Here is a 21,756-nt window from a genome sequence, read left to right as displayed (position 1 = left end):
ATGAAACCATAGGTCAAAGTTACCCTGTCTGAACCCATTTCTGTATCTACAACATATAACATGTACATATAATAATGTATGTTAAAACGTTATTGGGAAAATTAAATGAGATAACGCTTCTCAAAAGTGAGTCAAATAAAAATCATTTAAAATGCTTAGCACATAGCCCTCGGCAGATAGTAGACAGTCAAACATTTTAGTTATCATTACTATTATTTGGGGGTCAGTTGGTAGCTACACAGACCATTTGATGTGATCTTCTTTTGCCCCCCCTAAACTCTACTGGGGTATCAGTGGACAGTTGGTTGTTTCTATAGCAAGAAATAAATTGTTTCTCTTTTATCATATTTTTAGCAACAAAGTGACTTAAAATAATCAGGAAAAATTTAAAAAGCAGCTCTGCTGGTAGCTGGTTGCTTCTCCTTTTTGAAGAGCCATCTGTCAAAGGTGGTGATTGTGGAGAAGATAGAAATTTCAGACCTTGCACTTAGACCATTTCTGCTGAGAACCATGAGTATGTCCTAAAGTAGATCCTGGCCCCCTTCTGGCCTCGTTTCCCCATTTTGAGAAGGGAAGAGGTTGATAAAGATCCTTGCAACTGTGTCATTCTATAATTAAATATTTTCAGATGTATGTATTATTTCTCCGCTGAAAAAGCAATAGAATATCCAATGCGGTCATGGTATTATCCTACAATACCATATTTAAATAAAATTGAGTACATTTGGCAAATGAGAATTACAAGTAAAATATCAGCATAAATGTATTGTCCTTTATATTTTCACAGATAAAACACAGCTGTTAATGTGCATGGTGTTTTGTTCATTTTCTTAAGAATTTCTGATTTATCATAGGAACGTAATCAAATCCCAGACTGATTTCCTGAAGGGATTAGTCAACATTTATTTTAATGCCTTTTAAATCTTTGGGTTCATAAAATCTTACATGTCTCAATTTGAATCAAATCTTGATTTCCTGGAAATCCTGGTTAATGTCAACAATCCCTTGAGTCCTTAAAGAGTAGCTGATAACTTGTGGAAATTCAAAGCAGATTAATTTTTAGTGATCACAGCTTTCCCACATGGAGACACACGTATTTTTAGCTTTGTTTTGTTTATTCACACATTTTAATGAGGAAAACAAAAACAAACTTTTCAGTTAGTAAGTCATCAAATATTTATTGAGCACTTTCTGTTTTGTGATGCTACAATATTAATAGGCTAATTTATTCAATTCAGCTAATCCCTTGAATCTAAATGATGTAAATTATTCTTTTGTTTTTTTCTTCCAGACCATTGGTATTTACTGAGATTGCATTTACATTCATTCAATTATAAATGTTCTTTAGTGCATTTCTATTTCAGCTTTCTATCAAGTTGTCCAAAAATGTAAGGGTGAATTATATACATATATATGTACATATATGCCAAAGAAATGTATACACATTTTAAGAAAGAAAAAAACTGTATTAAAATTGTAATACTCAATATATACCAATAACAAAAGATGAATACAAGTCACATTTGACTTCTGCAACTACAAGAGGTTCTCAAAGTGGTTACCATCAGCATGATTTTAATACAGTTTTTTCCTTTCTTAAAATGTGTGTACATTTTTTTGGTACCCTCTGTATATATACACATATATATAATATATATTATAGGCTATATATATAGTATGGTATACATAGTATATATATAGTATACTATGGTGATAGTATACTATATATATAGTATGGTACATATAGTATGTATGACATATATAGTACATGTATGTATCAGTTGTATTATAAGCTTAAAATCAGCAAGGAGTATATTGTCTTACATTTATTGTGTCATTCCCTCCCCTGCATCTCCAACGAAATAATGTTCTGCACACTGGGAGAGGAATAGCCATCACTGACTTCCTGCTACCATTCTTTTTTTTTACTGCTGCCATTTTGGGTAGTAGAGTACCAGTGCCAAATAACTGAACTCAACCTATGACATTTAAAGGAAGCTCTTGTGGCATTCGCCAGGCATGATGGGTAATAAGCACTTACCATTGTCACCACCATCATCATCATTATCATCAGTAAGTATAATGATCTGGGAACTCTCTGGGTGGACTATTCTAAGGTGCCATTTGGGTCTTTTGCGTTCATTTGTGTTCCTCTATTCAGGGAGAAGGGAGGGAGAGAAGATTATGGAAAAGAAAACAACCTCATAGGCAGGTGTCTGGTTTTGAGAAAATTCTCTAAAGCTCCTCCTTTGAGAACGGGTAAAAGCCTGGGAGATGAGGGGAAAGTGAGAAAGCATGTAAATATGTAGGAAAGAAAGAATTTGAAAATCAGAATGCAGATCATTTGAACAAGAGACTGCTAAGAGGGGACAAGGAGAGTGGGGGAAAGAGAAGAGGGAAGTACGAAGGGAACCTGGGAAGGATGCTGAGCAGCGGCTTCCTGGGAGTGGACGAATGGATGGCATCAGTCATAAAGGTAACCTTCCCGTGTCTGAATACCAGTGTCGATTGGCTTATTCAAAATGAGAATTCTGTAGTATAATTATAACACCATACCTTCAGAAATCTTATTTTATACCTGTTAACACTCTTATATGCACTTGTAAACTATTTTAAATAGAAACTAGGTCTAAAACTAACTCTTCCTGGTGATTTTGGTGCAGGTGGTCTAAACATTTAGAGAAGTCTAGCAGACATAGCCCCAGCATTTTTTTTTTAAATGTCATGCAATGTCTTAATGTTTGATGCATTTTAGACTTTCCAGATCTATAAAACTTAACCCTAGAAATCAAAATCTTTAGACACTATAGCCACTTGTCAATTTCAAGGAAAATATGTGTGTGTGTGTGTGTGTGTGTGTGAGTGTGTGTGTGTGTGAGTGTGTGTGTGTGTGTTTGTGGAGATGGGTGCAGAGGATAAACTGTCCAGAGTCCCTTCAACTTGTGTCCCATATGACTTCATATTTGGACTGATTTCTGTCTGCTGCTGGTGTTATGGTAGGAGAAATATACTTGCCAAAGTGATAGGTCCCTACGAGGGAAATTAAAACATTAATGCTCAGGGATGGACCATGTTAGTAATTCAAAGTGATGTCAAAGGGGAAGGATTATGACTACTTCTAATAATTCACATTAGAAAGGATGAGTTTTTCTGAGGACAGCCTGAAAAAAAAATGTATCTAGAGAAACAACTTGTTGGTATTCCTTCAGTTCATTCAGACTCAACTCCTATACCCGGCCAGGAAGAGAGCAGGTTGTAGGCTGTGGACATTTCTTTGGACCTCTGTTCTGTAGAGGCAGCACCTGCCTCCAGGCTCCCTGTGGTCAAAGGTAAGGACTCACCTGGGAGAAGAAGCTCACACTACTGCCTAGATGGAAGAGAACAAAGGAGCTGGTCCACTGCGGGCTCATCAAAAGCTGGCAAGGTGCTGGGCACATAATAGGTTTTCAATCAATATTTGTTAAATAAATTAACTCCCTGATACATTAGTTGTTAGTGTTCTTTTTTAAGGAATTAAAAAGTTTTAAATCTCTGCACACATACACAAAGGAAATTTGAAAAATGTTATACCATTCTAAATTTCCCCCATTTTGTTAGTATGGACATAGATATTTTCACATGGTTGGAATTGAGTATGTGCTAATTACAACTCAAAAGTTGTTTTTATGACTTTGAGTTTCTTCTCCAAAAATGTTCTTCCTGGGCTCTAGGAGCTCTTCCACTTCTCTCATGCATCATGGCTGCCTCTCCCACCTCCAGGGGCTCATGTCTACCTCCCAGAGCCCGTGGCTTTCAGAAAGCTTCTCCATTAAAACCATCGCTCCACAGAAGGAAGAGACAAGAGCTTATTTCAGTTGCCTGAGCGCTGCCTGACTGAAATTTTTCTTGGGTACATTTAGCCAAAATTATTTTATAGCCCTTTCCTGCTTCTTTGAAGCTATGCAAGTTTTAAGAAAGACTATCATTCCCTCTTCAACACACCTCCTGCCCCAAAATACACACACACACACACACACACACAACATAGTTGTCTAGGACAAGATCCAACTAATATTCCCTTAAATCTTCCTCTTTCCATCAGAAACATTCTCACCTGACTTTGTCATCAGTGACATAACTAAGTTTCCTGCCTTCTTACCTGTGACTCTTTTCTAGTCTTTTTTATTTATTTATTTATTATTATTTTTTTTATTTATAAACTTTTATTTATTTAAGTGTGTTTTTCCAGGACCTACCAGCTCCAAGTCAAGTAGTTGTTTCAATCTAGTTGTGGAGGGCGCAGCTCGCAGTGGCCCATGTGGGGATCGAACCAGCAACCTTGTTAAGAGCACCACACTCTAACCAACTGAGCTAACCGGTTGCTCCGTTTTCTAGTCTTTATTTTTTATTTAATGTGCTCTTAAGTCCAAAATGGTTCACACAACATTCATTTAGAAAGAAAGGAAACGCTAGCCTTTCCATTTCAGACTGTATATATATTTTTAATCTTCATTAATCGTTATTTCCATCTCATGTGGCTTTATCAGGTCCTGTCTTGAATCTTGACCTACAGCTGTCACAAACTGCCCAGAAGGCCCAGCAGTGTCCCTGTGGTGAAAACAGTGTAATGTAACTCCACATTTGCCTATTTAAGAAGGACAGAAGTCACCATCTAATTATCAACCATGGCAAGAAAGCGGCTGGGTAAACGTAGCACATCCAGGTAGGACAGACAACTATAGCTTTCTAAATTGCAATTAGCTAACGGACCAACAATGCAAAAATCCCACAATGACCAGAAGGGTCAAACATGCTACCTCCTATTGTTCTTTGCTCTCAGTGTCTTTATTCCCTTGATTCTCTCCTCTCTGACCTTTCAGAGTGGGTCTCAGAAGACAAACATAATGGGCAGGGGGGGATACTGTGGAAAACCATACAAGATAATGAGCTAAAGTCACTGGCAACACACTACATCACTACAAGGGATTACAATAGTCATAGCTTCTTCTGCAAAGTATGTAAAACAGTATTGTAAACCAAGCTTTTTTGGGTTTTTTTTTTTTTTGCCTTTTATGATCATTTCAAAGATGCATTATCTTCACTTCTAATAGGCAAAATCTTGAAAACCTCCCTTGTCCTTACTTAGCCATTTGAAAGAGAGTTAATGATAAACACTTAAAATACTGAAGTACCTTTTATTTCAGAGAATCTTAAAAATGGAAACATCTTCAGAGCTCAGCTAGTTCATTCATTCTCAAACTTGCTTTGGCTGGACACACAACTAGAGATTCTGGTTATGTAGACTGAACGGGAGCCCAGGAATGTGTTCATTTTAAAACCCCCAGAATTGTTCTCCCATGCAGTCAATGTGGACCAATGTAGTCCAAACATCTTATTTTTGGTACAAGAAACAGAGAAACTAAATGAATTATTAATGACACATTTCAATCTCTTTTAAAACTCAGTGTTTCATTGTTCAACAAACATTTATCACGTGCCTACCACGGGTTCTCCTCTGTATTAGGCAATGATTGTCTGAAGACAAACAAAATATGAACTTTATCCTTAATCATCTTACCTAGTGAAAGCAAATAATCCTCCACTAATTACTAAATAAGTTAAAATATTTTAAAGGTTTTGGCAAATTATGAATGTCATGTAGATATATGTGTAATTATGACTTCTCTGCATTTGGACCCTGTAAATCTATACAAAATGAATAGCTGTACAGTGTTGTTTTTGTTTGTTTGCTTTTTTCTCTTTTCAGGAAATTGTGGGACTTGTTTTAACATGTGATGGAGCAACCTAAGGATTCCATATCACCAATTTGGGAAGATTGATAAATAACCTGTGTATGTTGGCTGAACCAAATCTCCAGAAACCACCATGGTCTTATCTTAGTTGACCTTTGTAAATGTGGTTTCTCGTCACTATAGAAGAGAGTAAAGGAAGAGACTGGTCTTCAGCTTCTCCAGACTGTTCTGCTGACCCCAAGACGTAAGGTAACAACAACCTCTGCGTGTGTCAAGATTCTGAAAATGCATTTCCTTTCCAACAACAAGTTAATGGTTTGGTTGAGTATAGTTATCTCAACTGCCACATTTCTACTGACGCTGACGTGACCATGACCCAGACTCTACTTTGGGCATTGAGCTGGACAGCACTCGAGCTCCTTTCCCACTCCCATGGCTAGTCCTGGTACAATTACTCCCTGATAGAGTGCTCTACAAGATGAGGAAGGGCCCTCATTTTCCACTAACTATACACAAACACTGTCAGCCAATTCAGTGGCTCACTGATGCCTCAGGAAATTCTGTTCTTCAAGTTTGCTTTTCACTTTTCTATGTCTTTTCTTGTGCCATTTGGCACAGTGTTTCAACTCTGTAGGGAACTAACTTGTGTTTTGTTTTGTTTTTTCATTTATATTTAAATAATAAATATATTTTGTTTCCCATTTGGCGCAGAATTTTACTACTAAATGCTTAAACAGTAGCTCCACAGTTATGAGTGATTTTACACTGCCAGAATAAATGCTGACAAATTAGTTATATAAGTAGGTCCTTGACTGGCTTAGGAAAAATTCACTTTATTGTTAAAAACAAATGATAGAAGGGAAATGCCATGCTGACAGAGCCATAATGCTCAGTAAAGGAGCATTTGGGATAGTATATTTGGGGCATATCACTAACATTTTGAGAAGCACATAGCATCCTAAAGGATAATGATCGTCCACTTCTACAAAGTATCTTCTTCTCCTATTTTCTGGGAAAACTCCTAAGATGAATGGGCCATAAATCACACTTAAAATTGCCTCTGATGTGCTTGTTTTTATGAAAGGACATCGATAGTAATATAGATGTGAGTCCCCCCAAAGGTGAATTACTTATGGCATCATAAGGTTCCATTATCCTCCAGTTGACCTTGCTCACTCCTTTATTCTTGTCTGTATCCGGGATGAATTAAATATAAATGAAATGACCCCAGACTAAGATGTGGTGGAAACTTGAATCTCTTGACAAGAAATCCTTTTCAAAGCATTTTAGTCATTCATTTCCTCTTAGCGTATGATTGTGAGAGATGATCTTCGCAGGTGACGATACCTCCATTCCATCACTCTCTCAAAGTCTTCTCTCAGATTCACTCTCAAACACTATGGACCAAACATCCGTGGCCATCTTTCAAGCTCATTTCCTGTTTATTGCCTTAAAACTGGGAAATGGCTCACTGAACAAAGGCAGTTCCCCAAGGCCAAGCAGTGTGCAACATGCTAATAAATATTCAAGCCAATGTCTTTCAAATGTTATTGTGAATCATCTTTCCCTCCTTCCTTCCCATAGTCCAGTCACCTTGCTGGCTCCGAATTCTCACCTTTTGTCTCAGGCCTCAGCTGCCTCCAGTTTTACTGCCTATGACTGCAGTTGTCTTTGTCTTCTTTATCCGCTTCACTGTGTCTCATTTTCCTAAAGTATCTGGCACCCACTTTTCCACAACATTGTTCCTTTGTTCCAGGAAAAAAATAATTTTTTGGAGGCAGCAGAAACACAGTTCCAAAGGCCACAGGGTGACATCCTCTCTCACCTGATCTTTATTCATATCGGGTTTTTAATTGCATTTTTTTTTCCATTTCTCAAGCACCATCCACCTCCCTTCCTCCCTGACAGGAAGGGGCATTTTATTTCTCATTCAAAATGCTTCCCTACTGATCTCTATTCTTCAGAAGCTCCAGAGGCCCCTTGTTACCTGTTGGTTTTTCTCATGTTGGTTGATCTGTTGGCCTTGCTGTAGTTTATTACCTTTTCAACCTTTTTGTTCCCCTCCCCTCTTTCCGAACTTAGGCCAGAACTTACAACCTGCTGTCTTTTCTCATCTTCACTATCATTATCTTCAGACCGAGTCTTCCCAAACTGGATTTTTTTTTCCCTCCCAACCCCGTGCTCTTTAAAGAAACAAAGAGGAGAATTATGTGATGGTTTCCACCGTCAGAGCGTCTGTGGCTTTGTTTGAGCGAGAGCTTCAAATCCAAAGCTAAACCTTGTCTTAACACACAAACTCAATTGACGAGAGGAGTACCGTGTTCCAGCCCACCAATCGGCCGAGGACACAATCAGAGGGTTATTGGCAGGTATCTTCTTATCTCCCTGGTGCACTGACAAAACTCAATTCATTAAAATAATAAAAAAAGATCTTGGTCCCTCATGTGAGCGGCATGTGATTTTCCATGAACGTTCGGCTCAGAAGGCATCGTGCCTATTATACATTCCATTTATAAATCAAACACCCCTCGTCCTGCGGCTGCACGCTGACATGTCAGCGAGGTTTGGGTCAGCCGCACACTCTTCCACGTGAACTGCAGATTAAGGCAGAGAGACAGGGAAGCGGCTCTTTTTTCGCCCCCCTTTTCCACCAGTAATAGGCAGCTTGAAGGTTCAAATTGGGCTGAGACTCCAAAACCAGAGTCCCACGAACCAAAGAAGCAAAGAGACTTGACATCAAAGACAGGATCTGTCTGTTCTCTTGGATCCTTCACCTTTCTTTCTCTCCCCTTCATCATGTTCATTGCAAAGTAAAGTATGTGCATGTGTGTGCGAATTAAAGACTACGTGTATCTAGGAAAGGATGGGATCAAATTTAGCCCAAGAAGGACTTGGGCTTCTAAAGCCTGTGAAGGTGGTTTGGGGCCGGGAAGTCTGAGGTTCTGCGCAAGCCTGGAAGTGAAAACCGGAAGACGCTTTTCAGGTTGTCAATCAGAGGACAGTGGAGGGCCCTGCTGAGTAGCTCCACCATGAAGACAGTGTTTTCCAAGTCAGTCCAGCCATGTGTTAACGTCACTTGGCACTTCCTCACTGCCCGTAGAACTAGTTTCAACTAGTACTCTCCTATCCATGTCAAAAACACGTGATTCACCAAGACCCTCGGGGGAAAGAGATTTTAAGAAAATTTCCCACCAACACAAGGTGTGTCAAAGCTTCCCAATCCTTGCTCCCCGCCCCCACTCCCATCACTCATACCCCTATTTTCTTTTGTCATGAATAATAGAAAACAAAACTAGAGGGGATGTAAAAGAGAAGAAATCTACGTGTAACTTGTATTTCCTTTGGACTCTTTTAACCTATTACACTACATCAGGGAAGAAATGAGTTGAGGGGACCTAGAAAGGTAGATTTTTGTCTATCTTTCTAGATTTTTTTTGTATCTACGAAAAGGTGCGAGGTTCTGAAATTGTACATTATTTTGGAAAATGGCCACATTCTGTGGGTATTGATCCTACTAATGTGGGAAAGTCAAAAGGGGAAATAAAATATTGAAAAGTGGTGATAATATAATTTATTACCTATTTTTTTCATAAGTCATGTCCTAAGACTTACAGATCTCCCTGCTCCCCATACTGTGACGAATATGGAATAAATAATTCAGTAAAACCTCCTTAAAAAGAAAAAAAATGAAGATGATTAAAGTAGACTATAACTAGTTATTTTCCTTTAATCAAATATTATAGAAACAAGTAGACCATGACATGGTAAACTAACAGGATATATCATTAAGATTGCCTTCCTAAAGGCCATAAAGTAATGGTCTAAAATAAAGGTAGAATTTAAGATAAATGGTTTGTGTCAGACATGTTTCATTAAAAGGTTTAATTGTTATAATAACAGGTTGTTGTGTGTTTTTTTAAAACAATCTTTGATTGATATTAGAACCAACATTTAGCGTAGTTTTCAAAAAATATAGATTATAAACAGATGGAGCCAAATATCAAAAGGTGGAGTTCAAATACATGAATTTGAAAAAAAAAATCCTCAAATCCTCAGATATTTCTAATGTGTATCAAAACTTGAAAAGCCATCGAGGTAGTGACTTGGCACATGTACAAACTAGGGTTTTACATAATAAATAATGTGTGATTGCTTGAACATAAAGTTGACATTCCATGCAACTTTTCCTAGTAACAGGAATAAATCTGTGTTGTTTACCTGGTCCCCTTTATGGCATGGCTTTTGCCAGAGGTGTTAGAACAGAGAAAGGAAAAGCTAGTTGTCTTCTAACTACAGGTGAACTCCCTGCTAATATCATGAAGATCATACGACCTGGAGGTAGTAAGCACAGTGTAGCCTGCCTTGTCATTTAAGCCTTCTGTATCTGGCCTAACTCTTATTATTAAAGGCAATGTTTGTTACTGTTTTCCCTAAATATAGTAATTGAACTAAGGATATTTTTGTTAGATGGTGCAGAATGTATATCCACTGAGCATTTTTATGTTATAGTCTGTCATTGTTTTCAGGATAGTTTCTGATTCTTTAATCAACTAAGTATAGATGACTTGTTTTCAAGCTTGGTATTCACCTGATTTTGCTAAGTCAGCTTCCGCCTTATCTGGTGACATCACAGGGTGTATAAAATGAGCAATGATAGTTGTAACAGGATATAATCTAATGGATTAATATTTAAAGCAGTTAATTTGTTTAGGAACAATATTTAGAAACAGAGAAGAGTGCGGCAACAAGTTAAGCAACATTCATCTCTAGTAGAATATCATCTATACATATGTTACCAGTGAAAAATGCAACATTAACATTGTCTTTTACTCTAAAGAATTGTGAGTAGTCTTTATCCAGAGATTTTCTCTGCCCAATAACTTAAGTCTATCTAGCTCTTTAAGTCCTTATTTATTAACCTATTACAGACATTGATATTCAGTTTTATTAAAAAAGTCACTTACTTTATACTCATTTAATCTAGTAATAAAGCTTTTAGATAAATGTCCAGAATCATATATTATAACTGTAAGATGCCTTAGAAAGCTCCTATTCTAAATCTTTCCATTAACAAATAGCAAAACTAAGGTACAGAGGTTAGACACTCAGAAGATGCAGCTTGGATAAAAATCAAGTCTCCTGACGCCTGCTCCAGTGCTCTCTATATTAAATTTGTGCTACCCTGATCGATACTAATTAAGAGGGTTCAGGTTAGTTAAGAAATGGGAGATACTGCCTCTTGACTAAGAAATCTGATTCACCAGCTTACAACCAACCTCAAATGTGAGCAGAGAAAGGAGATCCCACAAAGACTTAACGAATCGCAAGGGACAGAGGTTGATCTGCAAACTATATGAGGGAGGACACTTTGGGGATAGCTAACAGGCTAGCCAGTCATGACTACTAACACGCGGAGAGAGAGGGGAATCATTCTAGCTATAAATGCCCGCATTAATATTTAAAGTGAGAAAGTTTTCATGTCTGTGTATTTTGGGTAGGATTATATCTGAACCAAAATATAAAAATTCACTTTCAGTAACAGCACAGGAGATTACTTTTCTTACGTCAGTACACGTGTGACTAATTATTCCATAAGAACCATAAACCTACAGTGCACTTTCTGTCACATCTGGTGTATCATGTCTCCTGTTAGAAAATTATTCATGAGATTTTTAGAATGTCAATAAGACTTGTAAACTCCATTATAGTTTACTAAGAATGGAAAATTATGTGAACAACTTTGTGTTGCCACTGATTTATTTTAAATATCAAACTGTTCATGCATAGCCTGAAATTTCAAATAGTTCAAGGCCTAATTAAAAAAAAAAAAAAGTCCTCTAACCCCAGAACTGTTATCCAAAGGCAACCTCTCTCAATTCTTTCAGGTATTTAATATACGTTAATATTATCGTTCAATAACATGTTTACTTGTACATCATGAATTTTCAAGATTAGGCATTAGCAATTGCCCTTTCACCATAAACAGTAAGGATTTAGCTTTTCTTCTACACTGAGGCACCCATCATCATCATATATATTTTTTCCTTCCCTCATTCCTCCAATATAGTTACATCTCAACTTTTGAATGGTTCATATTCAGTGTTTACAGTATTATTACTACGGTTATCTTAATCATAGATGAACTACTTTATTTTTCTCACATTTTAACATCTCTGAAATCTAGATGTGTCTTTCAATTGTCGTTAGCCAGACAGCTGTTGTAATATCGTTGTCATTGCATATGCACAAGTTTGGTCAAAGCTATTGATAATGTCATCACTTCAGTAGTTGAGTTCATATGTGATAGGCACTATGCATGTTGAGTTTAACTGCCATAAAATATATTTTCAAAAAGATTTCACTATGAATTGGCATTAAAACAAAAAGTTATTGGGTACATAGAAAGGCAAAAATAAAACAACCAAAAAAAAAAAAAAACAGAGTAATGGAGCATAAATTTATTATTAGTAAAGCAAATATTTGCCATTGGAGGAATCACAGCAATTCAGTATTTTCTTGCACAGCATAACCAAGTTCTTTCTGTGAGATCTAAGAAGAAAGATACCAACAAATTAAGAAACTATGTTATGCTGGTCAATGAGAATATGGAAAGGATTCCATATCATAGCAATGCAACTGAAGGCCAGAAAATATACCAAATCCTCAGTATAGAAGAAAGAAATTTCAGCGCAACAAGAGACTGATATGACTGATTCATACATCACACAGAACTAACATTAAGTAATTGTGTTTGCAGAGATTTTTCTTTCTTAGTGGTACATAAAATATTGGTGCATTTTATAATTGATAGCATCTTAGAATCAACAAAATATGGAATGTGATATATTAGGATTATATTTACTTTTTTTGAACATTTTGTTTTCCTAGAGTCATTATTTTATTTTCATTTGTGTTGTTTTCAAAATGCTTATCACAAATTCATCCACAAATTGTTTTCTCTAAAAATGTAAATCTTTGAAAGAAGCCAAAATCAAAAATTGTTTCATTTGATAACTTCCAATCTGAACCAGGTTTTCTGTAGGTCTATTGCACAGCTGATGTCCTACAATCTTCCTTCACTAGCATCCTAGGAAATTTCTTTTTTCCCTGTGTATGTGTCCTAGATAGTATGTCATTCCCCTTGATTTATTTCCTGGTTTGGTATACCACATCTCTAGTTAGTTCTGGGAAAAAGGCTCATAGAAGTCAGATTTTTTTTTTTTTTTTTTTTGCGAACTTGCATATCAGAAAATATGTTTACTCTGAATGATAGTTTGGCAGGATATAAAATTCCAGATTGGAACTCATTTACCCTCAGAATTTTTAGGACATTTTTCCATTCTCAATTCCCAGTGTTGTCATCACTAACTTAAATGTCATTCTGACATTCTATGTATGTGACTTGGTCTCAACTCCCCTTCTCTGGGAAGCTTTATGATTTTCTCTTTATCTTTAATGTGCTAAATTTTTATGGTCATCTCTCATAATGTAGATCTATTTTCATTCATTATGCTGTGTTCTTGGTGGGTTCATTCAATTCGTAATGGGAAATTTTCATGAATTGTTTCTCTGACAATTTCTATCCTTCTGTTTATCTATTTTCTCTTTCTGGAATTCTTCATATTTAAATATGGGGATTTTCTAGACTGATCCTCTAAATGTTAAAAATCTATTTAATGTATTGAAATCTAATTTAATCTATTTACTATCTTGTCAAGTTGTTCTTTATTGATATTTTCCACTATTTTATCTCTCTCATTTTTTTGTTTCTGAGATCATATTTTTTAAAAAGATTTTATTGGGGAAAGGGAACAGGACTTTATTGGGGAACAGTGTGTATTTCCATGACTTTTTTTTTTATTGGGGAACAGTAGTGTGTTTTTCCCAGGACTCATCAGCTCTATCTAAGTCAAGTTGTTGTCCTTTCAATCTTAGTTGTGGAGGGTGCAGCTCAGCTCCAGGTTCAGTCGCCATTGTTAGTTGCAGGGGGAGCAGCCCACCATCCCTTGCATGAGTTGAACCAGCAACCTTGCGGTTGAGAGGACACGCTCCAACCAACTGAGGCATCCGGGAACTCAGTGGCAGCTCAGCTCAAGGTGCCATGTTCAATCTTATTTGCAGGAGGTACAGCCCATCATCCCTTGCAGTAGTCGAGGAGTCTAACCGGCAACCTTGTGGTTGACAGCCCACGCTCCAACCAACTGAACCATCTGGCCACCCGGGAGCTGAGCGGCAGCTCCTTGACTTCATTCTAGATGCAGAGGGCGTGGCTCACTGGCCCATGTGGGAACTGAACCGGCAGCCCCATTGCCCAGAGTTTGTGTTCTAACCAAATGAGCCACCTGTCCGCCCTGAAATCATATTTTTAATTTTAACATTTCTTTTCATTTTCTTGTTTCATAGATATAATGACTTCTCTTATATTTCTGAGGCTAGTTTTTTTCCTTACAGTTTTCTTCTCTACACATCATCCCTATTTCCTCCATATTTCTTTTTCTGTAGTTTGGTCTATCTTTCCTGTTAGAAGTTTCCCTCAAATGTATGGTAATCTGCTTATATTTAAAAATGAAGAACTAAAAAGCTGTTTGGAAGTTGTGGGGGGTGGTAAGGTTTCATAAATGATGGATTTCATTGTAAGGTGATTTCTTTCACTCAGCCGTTTCATTACTGGATCCTTGACTGTCAATACTTTTAGGTCTATGCTCTTGTGCTAGTCAGATTCCTCAGAGAAGGGATTTCCAATCTCCTACCTGGCTTCTGGCACTTTGGGAGCCTAATGAGGGAATAAGTGAGATTCTCCACTTTTATTATGATCATCCTGTTTTTAGGAGGTTACCCCTACACTCAGTGTGCCAGTGTCTTCCAGTCCAGAGATCTTCTGCTTCACCTCTGCAGAAAATAAATTTCTCTTGATACCATGGTGTGAAGGAATGGAGAAGGGGGGCAACTGACTACCTACACAGCATGAGAATACTGAATCCGGGGCTTAACTGATTCTTCAACAGCCTAGCAAACAATTCTGTTTTCAGTTCCACCTGTACCTTCACTTTCAAAGACACCTTGTACCATCAGTTCCTTCGTCTTTTGTGGTTAAGAGGTTCAAATCAGGTTGCTTCTGTGCTTTTTCCACTGCAAGCTTTCAGTTTTTATGATCTGGTATTTATCCATTACCTTTCCAGCTTCCAGCATTTTGTTATCTCCCCTCATGTTCTTTTTGTCCTGGAGGATTTATGCCTTTAAACATACCTTTACTTTCATTTTAGTATGATTTTAGGGGGAAGTGATGATAATCACATGGATTAAATTCTTCAATTAGTTGAAACCCTCCCCCATTACACTATGATGTGTCTTTCTTGGAATCACACATATAATGGAACTTGAAAGTATTAGAAATAAGGTTCTACCATATAAATATGTTCAAACAATATTTGTGACAGAGAAATGCTCATATAAAAATAATGTTTTTGTATATGTTATTCTATATCTGCTCTGGTATAAAAGACATTCTCTATAGACACAACAAGGCATTAGCTTTTACATTGGCTAGGCACTGAGAAAAAAGTAGATTTTCTTGATGTTCACGTCTACAGAGTTTTAGTTAAAATTTTTTCGTAAGTAGATATAGTTGGTTTTCTCTCACTACCAAATGAGGAAAGGCCATCAGAGAGAAATATAGTCAAGGTTAGGAAACTGAGTCTCAACAATAAATTGAAGTGGAGTGTCACTTGAGTTTGGATCATCTGAATGATTCAGGCCCATGGAGTACCTGTGATGACCATCTCCCCAGCAACCATGCTGCTCCATGCCTGCTGTGTAGCTGCCTAGCAGCCATGTGTCTCAAAGGGTATTGACCCCACTGACATCTCCACAGATATAGCAAATCAAGGGTGTTCCCTCCACCTTTGTCACAGGGATCAAGTGACTGAGGCCATAAAACTGTCAACACATGGCATTCTACTGGCCACAAGGATTGGCACTAAGCTTAGATCACTTATTTGCCTGATAATTGAGAAAGGCATTCTTTCTCCTTGGGCATTTTCAAGAAAGCAAACAGCCCAGCTACTTGTGGAGGCCTCACTAGACCTGCAAAGAAAACCAGCTTTCTCTGGATGGAGAGCAGAGAGGCAGAAAACAAAACAAAACAAAATACTTGGTTCTTGAGAAACAAACCCAGAAGCCTGACTACCTCTTTATTTTCCATTATATGGAGGCAATAAACTCCCTTATTTTTAAAGATGGATTAAATTAGGTATTTCTTTACTGATAAATCTTATCCTATGCCTATATTAGCTAGACCATCTACCACGATTGTACAGTTCATTATGAAAAAACAAAATGCTCCTGTGCTTGTCCATATTTATCCAATTAAGTATAAAAGAGTGTTAAAATGGTTCTGACATTAAAATTCAAATCTTATTGATAAAATGCATTTATGACATGGCTTATTTGCAGTGGAGTGAACTCCTTATCTTCACTAATTGACTTAAGTAGATAAAACAACAAATATACAGGGGGTGCCAAAAAAATGTATACAAGTGGACACTTTGGTCAACTTTGCTCAGGCAGTAGTTCGTCATAATCAGAAGCGTCTGGACGCTGATGGTAATCACTTTGAGCACCTCTTGTAATTGCAGAAGTCGAACGTGACTTATATTCATCCTCTATTATTGGTATATATTGAGTATTACAATTTTAATAGTTTTTTCCTTTCTTAAAATGTATAGACATTTTTTTGGTACCCTCTGTGTTTACCTATCTTTGCCTAGAAACAGCATTTCCTCTTCTTTCTCTCCTTGATTAGTAGTAGTTCTGCTTGGGTATAACTTTTAAAAGCCATTTAATATGTCACCGAAATGAGAACTGTCAAGTCATAAGCATTAGAAAAAGAGGAAAGAATAATCATATTCCAACAGAACACTTTAGTTAAATTCAGAAAATAAATACAGATGAGGATTCCTCCATGTAGAGAATCACTTAAAAGCATTTTTGAACTTTACTATTGTAAAGATGAACATGGTACTGATTAAATAACACTAGGATAAAGCAGCTAATATTGTAACTGTCCTACTGTCTAAATAATGCAGACATTTGTAGAAAATCAAACAAGAAAAATTAATGTACTTTGTAAATTTAATTATTCAATAGACTAACCTCAGTAATTTAGATAATTGTCAATTTTCCCTTTTATTTTGTACAATGTCATAATTTTCAAAAAGAGAAACGTAGCAAGTGTAATAAACACATAAAACAGAATAACACTAAGGACACAGTCCGTAATGTTTTCTTCTCTATTCACACTCAGTGTCTTAATGATCCCACTCAGGTTCATGGTTTTAGACACCAACTGTACACCAATTATGACCAGTGCTAAATCTCCAGCTCTGACCTCTCTCCAATCTCAACTTCTGTATCCAACTACCTTTATGACGTCTCCATATGGATGTCTAATAGTTCAAACTCACCATGTCCAAAACTCAACTCTTGGTCTTCCCTCTCAAAATCTGCTTTACCTAATTTTCCCTCTCGATGGAAGACAACTTCATTTTTCCAGTTGCTCAGGACAAAATATAAGCGACCCTTGACTCGTGTCTTTTTCTCAAATGCACTTAATTTAGCAGTTAATTCTTCCTGTTGGCTCTACTATCAAAACACATCCAGACTCTGATCATATATCTCTACTACCAACTCTACTAGCCTGTGCTGATTCACTGTTATCTCTTGCTTGGATTATTGCAATAGCCTCCTAACTGGACACCCTGCTCCCAACTTTGTCTCCCTAAAAGATTGATCCCGTTAAATATTAAGTCAGATCTTCTCTTCTACTAAAATCATCCAAGGCTTCCTATTTTTACTCAGCATGAAAACTAACACCTTCCTAATAACCCCTATGAACTGGTCCTGTATATCCTCTGTGACTTCATATCCTTCCAGTCTCTCCCCTTTGATTACTCAGTTCCAACCACACTGGGCATGCCCGTAGGGTCTTTCTTCACTTCTCTTTTACACGTTCCTTCCAGATGTCATGAGGTCATATTTGAATGAAACCAAAAGGGATCCTATTAAAAATCACAAACCCTCTTCTCCACAACCACCTCTCCCAATTTCCTGCTATGCTGCTCTGTTTTTCTACTTTTCCTTGGCAATGATCACACTGTAACATTCTCTGCACTTAGTTATCACGTTTATTGTCTCTCTCTCTCTCCCCTGCTAGAAAATAAGCACCATGCATTCAAGGATCTTGGTTAGTTCACTTGTATATCTCAAACACCTTGATCCATGTCTGGAACACAGTGAACATTCAATACATATTTCCTGAAGAGATAGGAAAGGTAGACTTATTATATATTCCTTACTTGTTGACGACAAAAATGGAATAACTCTAAGACTAAAATTAGACCTATTTTAGTTTTATAAAGGGCTTTATAATTTGTTTTCTTTTTCCACGAAAACGTGGAAACGTGAATATTTTTCCACGAAAACGTGGAAACGTGAATATTTTTTGAAAATACACACTGAGGCATATAATACCTAATGCTAATGGAAAAACATTAATAAATAAGCTTTAACATCTCATACACCCACACATAACACATGTCTACAGATTTGAGAGCTTGCCTATAGATTCTAACCCCAGCACAATCCCTTCATTTGTCCTTAGGTAGGCAGTCCAGGTAGACACTTTGGCAATACCCCCTGACCTGCTCTTATTTTGAAACGAAGCTTTATATCTTCCCTGAGTACAGAGTAACGATCAAAGGCCTAGCTTGGAATTTTAATTAAGCACCATTATTGGTTTTGGAAGATGAGTGTTTTCACCTGATTCCCTTTTGACAAATAGCATTTATTGGAGATTCAAAAGGGAAAATAAGGGCGGCCTCTCGGTGCAATACACAGGGAAGGCTCAGAGATGAGCTATCTTTATCTGACGCCTCTAGAGGGCAGCAGAGGCACTAGAGGCTCGGCTCTTTTGCAAGTAAGAGTCACTCCTGTACACAAAACATAAACGGGGTTTTACTGAATAAATAGGAGTGCCATGGTTTACTTAGAGACATGAAGCAAATAACCACAAGTAATATGGACATATATTATTATTTGTTAAGAAAGCGAATCTTAAATTTAACTTTCTGCACGCTAAATATATCACACTAATATGCATGCCTCCTCCAAACCATGGTAACCTGAAGCTCGCCAGATTTGGTTCCAGCAGTTTAATTCTCAGCAAGCAGTGTTGAGAGTGACTTTGCGACATAACTGCTGCCAGTGGTAGCTCCCCATGGGCAGGGAACACTATCTTCTTCACGGAGAATGGAGCACTCACCTGCCGGCCGCCACCTCTTCTTCTTTAAAGTTTCCAAACATGTATACGGGTTTTCTATTTCATATCAACTTTAAGACCTTTTGGTAAATGTTTCTAACTATCAAAACTCAAGTTTTCTCCTATACCATAGCTATTACCCTGTGTTGAAATACAGGTCCCTTTACAAACATTGCAAAGCGTTCAGAAATAGATTGAATTACAAATAAATAATTATTAGTAACGTCATTAGCACCTTCTCTACATTTCCAATGGGAGGTACAGGGTAAATGGGTAGGAACACAGAATCTGAAAGCAAATAACCTGGACTCAAATCCCAGCTCCACAACTAACTGGCTGTGTGATGGTGAACAAGTTATTTCATCTCTCTGTGCCTCAGTTACTTCTTCTGTAAAATGGAGAAAATATGAGTACCTACCTCGTAGGGTTGCTAGGAGAATTTAAGGAGTTAATATATGCAAAATTCTAAGAACAGTCCTTTGCATTTACTAACCACCATGGAAGAGTTAGTTTTTATTATCTAGGTTCTCAGAATCATTTGCAAGCACTCAAGCCATTCCCTCCATCTCTCCTCCTCGATAGTCATGATGGCACAGCAGAGACCAGGGTTCAGATAGCATCACCCCACACAGGCTTCTGAAAAGAAGGAGCATTTCCCACTTCACCCAAAACACACAGGAAGACAACCATACAACTCCTGCATTCCCTACACCTTCCCCTTTAAGTGTTCTTCGTCTATTTGCTGTCTCTATCTTTGTGCCACTTTTTCTCTGGACCAAGGTTGTAGCTGATTTTCTTGACGCAGGTTGGTTACCACCTGTTTCTCTCCTGGTCAACCGCCCTAGCACAGCCATTCTCAAACTCTTGAGGAGATCATTTCATTGTCCACCCACGGTTATGCACAACATTTCATCTTTTTATGAGGTGGAAAGATATAGACAAGTATTAGGTACACTCCCTATTTTAAAACAGAAAAATAAGAGAATTCCTTTAGAAAAAATAGTGAACTCCTTTAAAGTTTAAAAAAAGATTTTAAAATGTTTCAGAAAACAGGTAGCGTTATACCAAAACCAAATTTTTAAAATCACATTGATGATTTGGAGAAGAAAATAAACTGAAAAATAGGAGACTAAGAGGATAATGAGCATATGAGAGAGATCGAAGATGGCGGAGTAAACACAGTGCTAACCTCCTTTCGTGAGCACATTAAAATTACAACTAAATTATAGAACAATCAACCTGGAGAACTATCTGAAGTCTAGCTGAACAGAAGTTTTATAACCAAGGATATAAAGAAGAAGCCACATTGAGACTGGGCAGAGGGGTGGAGACACAGAACTGGCTGCCTGAAACCTCCGTGTGGCGGTTGAGAACCGGAAGGGATATCTCGGCCACAGAGATTTGCTCCCCTCTTCCCTGTCCCCAGAAGCAAGAGACCTCAGCCTCACACTGGCCTCCCCAGCCCAGAGTACTGGTGTTGCGAAGAGGAGCCCCCACAACATTGGCTGTGAAAAACAGTGGGGATTCGGCCACCCGGGCTGCAGGAAACCCAGATGTTTAAGAGGTTAAAGGGCCCATACTCAGACTCACTCGCTCGCAGGCACTCACCCTGGGCTCCGGCGGTGGTGGGACAGTGACTTGGAGGGTGTCGGAGACATACGGGGAGACACTGAGTTGTGTGACTGTCGGGTGAGGACTGAAGGAACAGTCACCATTTTCCCAGTGTGGTTTTCCTCCTATTCAGGCGGCAGGCCATCTTTCCTGTGTTAAGCCCACCCCCACAAGCCAAATCTGAATCTGATTGGTCTGATGAGCTCCTCTGGGACCCGGCCCTACCCAACCCTCCCAAATGCTAAAGGCACTTTCTCTGCAAGCAGCCAGCCCCATCCACACTGCACTCCTTCTTGGAAAACTATCAGGTCTGCGGGCCTCCTGTGGACAGCGACTGGCCTGGGTCTGCTCTGAGACTGTTGCTGAGTAGCTCCAGGCTCAGCACTGGCATCACCAGAATCTACATTAACCTGGTGAGCACAACTCTTCCCACTTTAGTGACTCCCTGAGACCTCGCCTCATCCCACTTGTATATTGCACGAAGCTTTATCAGCAGCTGAACCGTAAGGAAACCAGCAGGTGGCAGCAGGCTTCTGGGGTATCCTGGCTTCTTGCGGAGCTACCGCAGGCCCAGGGCTGGTGGCATCATCCTTGGTTTGCAGCGAGGCTTCTTCCACATGCCTCCAGATTTAGCACAGGCAGCAAAAAACCACAGATGGCTTTGAAGCTCCTACCAGATAGTCCTTGACCAGTCACAGGCAGTCGGTGACCTGGGCCTGCACCAGAGCCTCCCAAGAGGCTCCAGAGCAAACATACTTGGAGGTTGGCTTCAAACCACAGCAGAGCACCACCCAATTTGTCCCCCAAGTGGCCCACACAAAGGGTGGTCTCAACAAGCACCAGTGCCCACTGAGGCAAATCCCACTTAGTGGGGAAAGCATGCCACACAGCAGCCCATAAGCTGTGGATGTGGCCAAACCCCACAGCCAGTCAGCCTGTGTGTCAGTCCCACCCAATGATGTGCAGTGACTGATGGAGGGTTTGGCCTTGCTTGGCTCAACTACCTGTCCCTGGCCTGCTTTCCCTACTCCATACTGGTCTCTCCTGGAACCACCTCAGGGACAAACCCCTTGTATTTGAACCTCATCTCTGTATCTG

This window comes from Rhinolophus ferrumequinum, chromosome 22 (genome assembly GCF_004115265.2).
Source record: "Rhinolophus ferrumequinum isolate MPI-CBG mRhiFer1 chromosome 22, mRhiFer1_v1.p, whole genome shotgun sequence".
In the NCBI taxonomy this organism is placed as follows: Eukaryota; Metazoa; Chordata; class Mammalia; order Chiroptera; family Rhinolophidae; genus Rhinolophus; species Rhinolophus ferrumequinum.
This window is presented reverse-complemented; position numbering follows the sequence as displayed.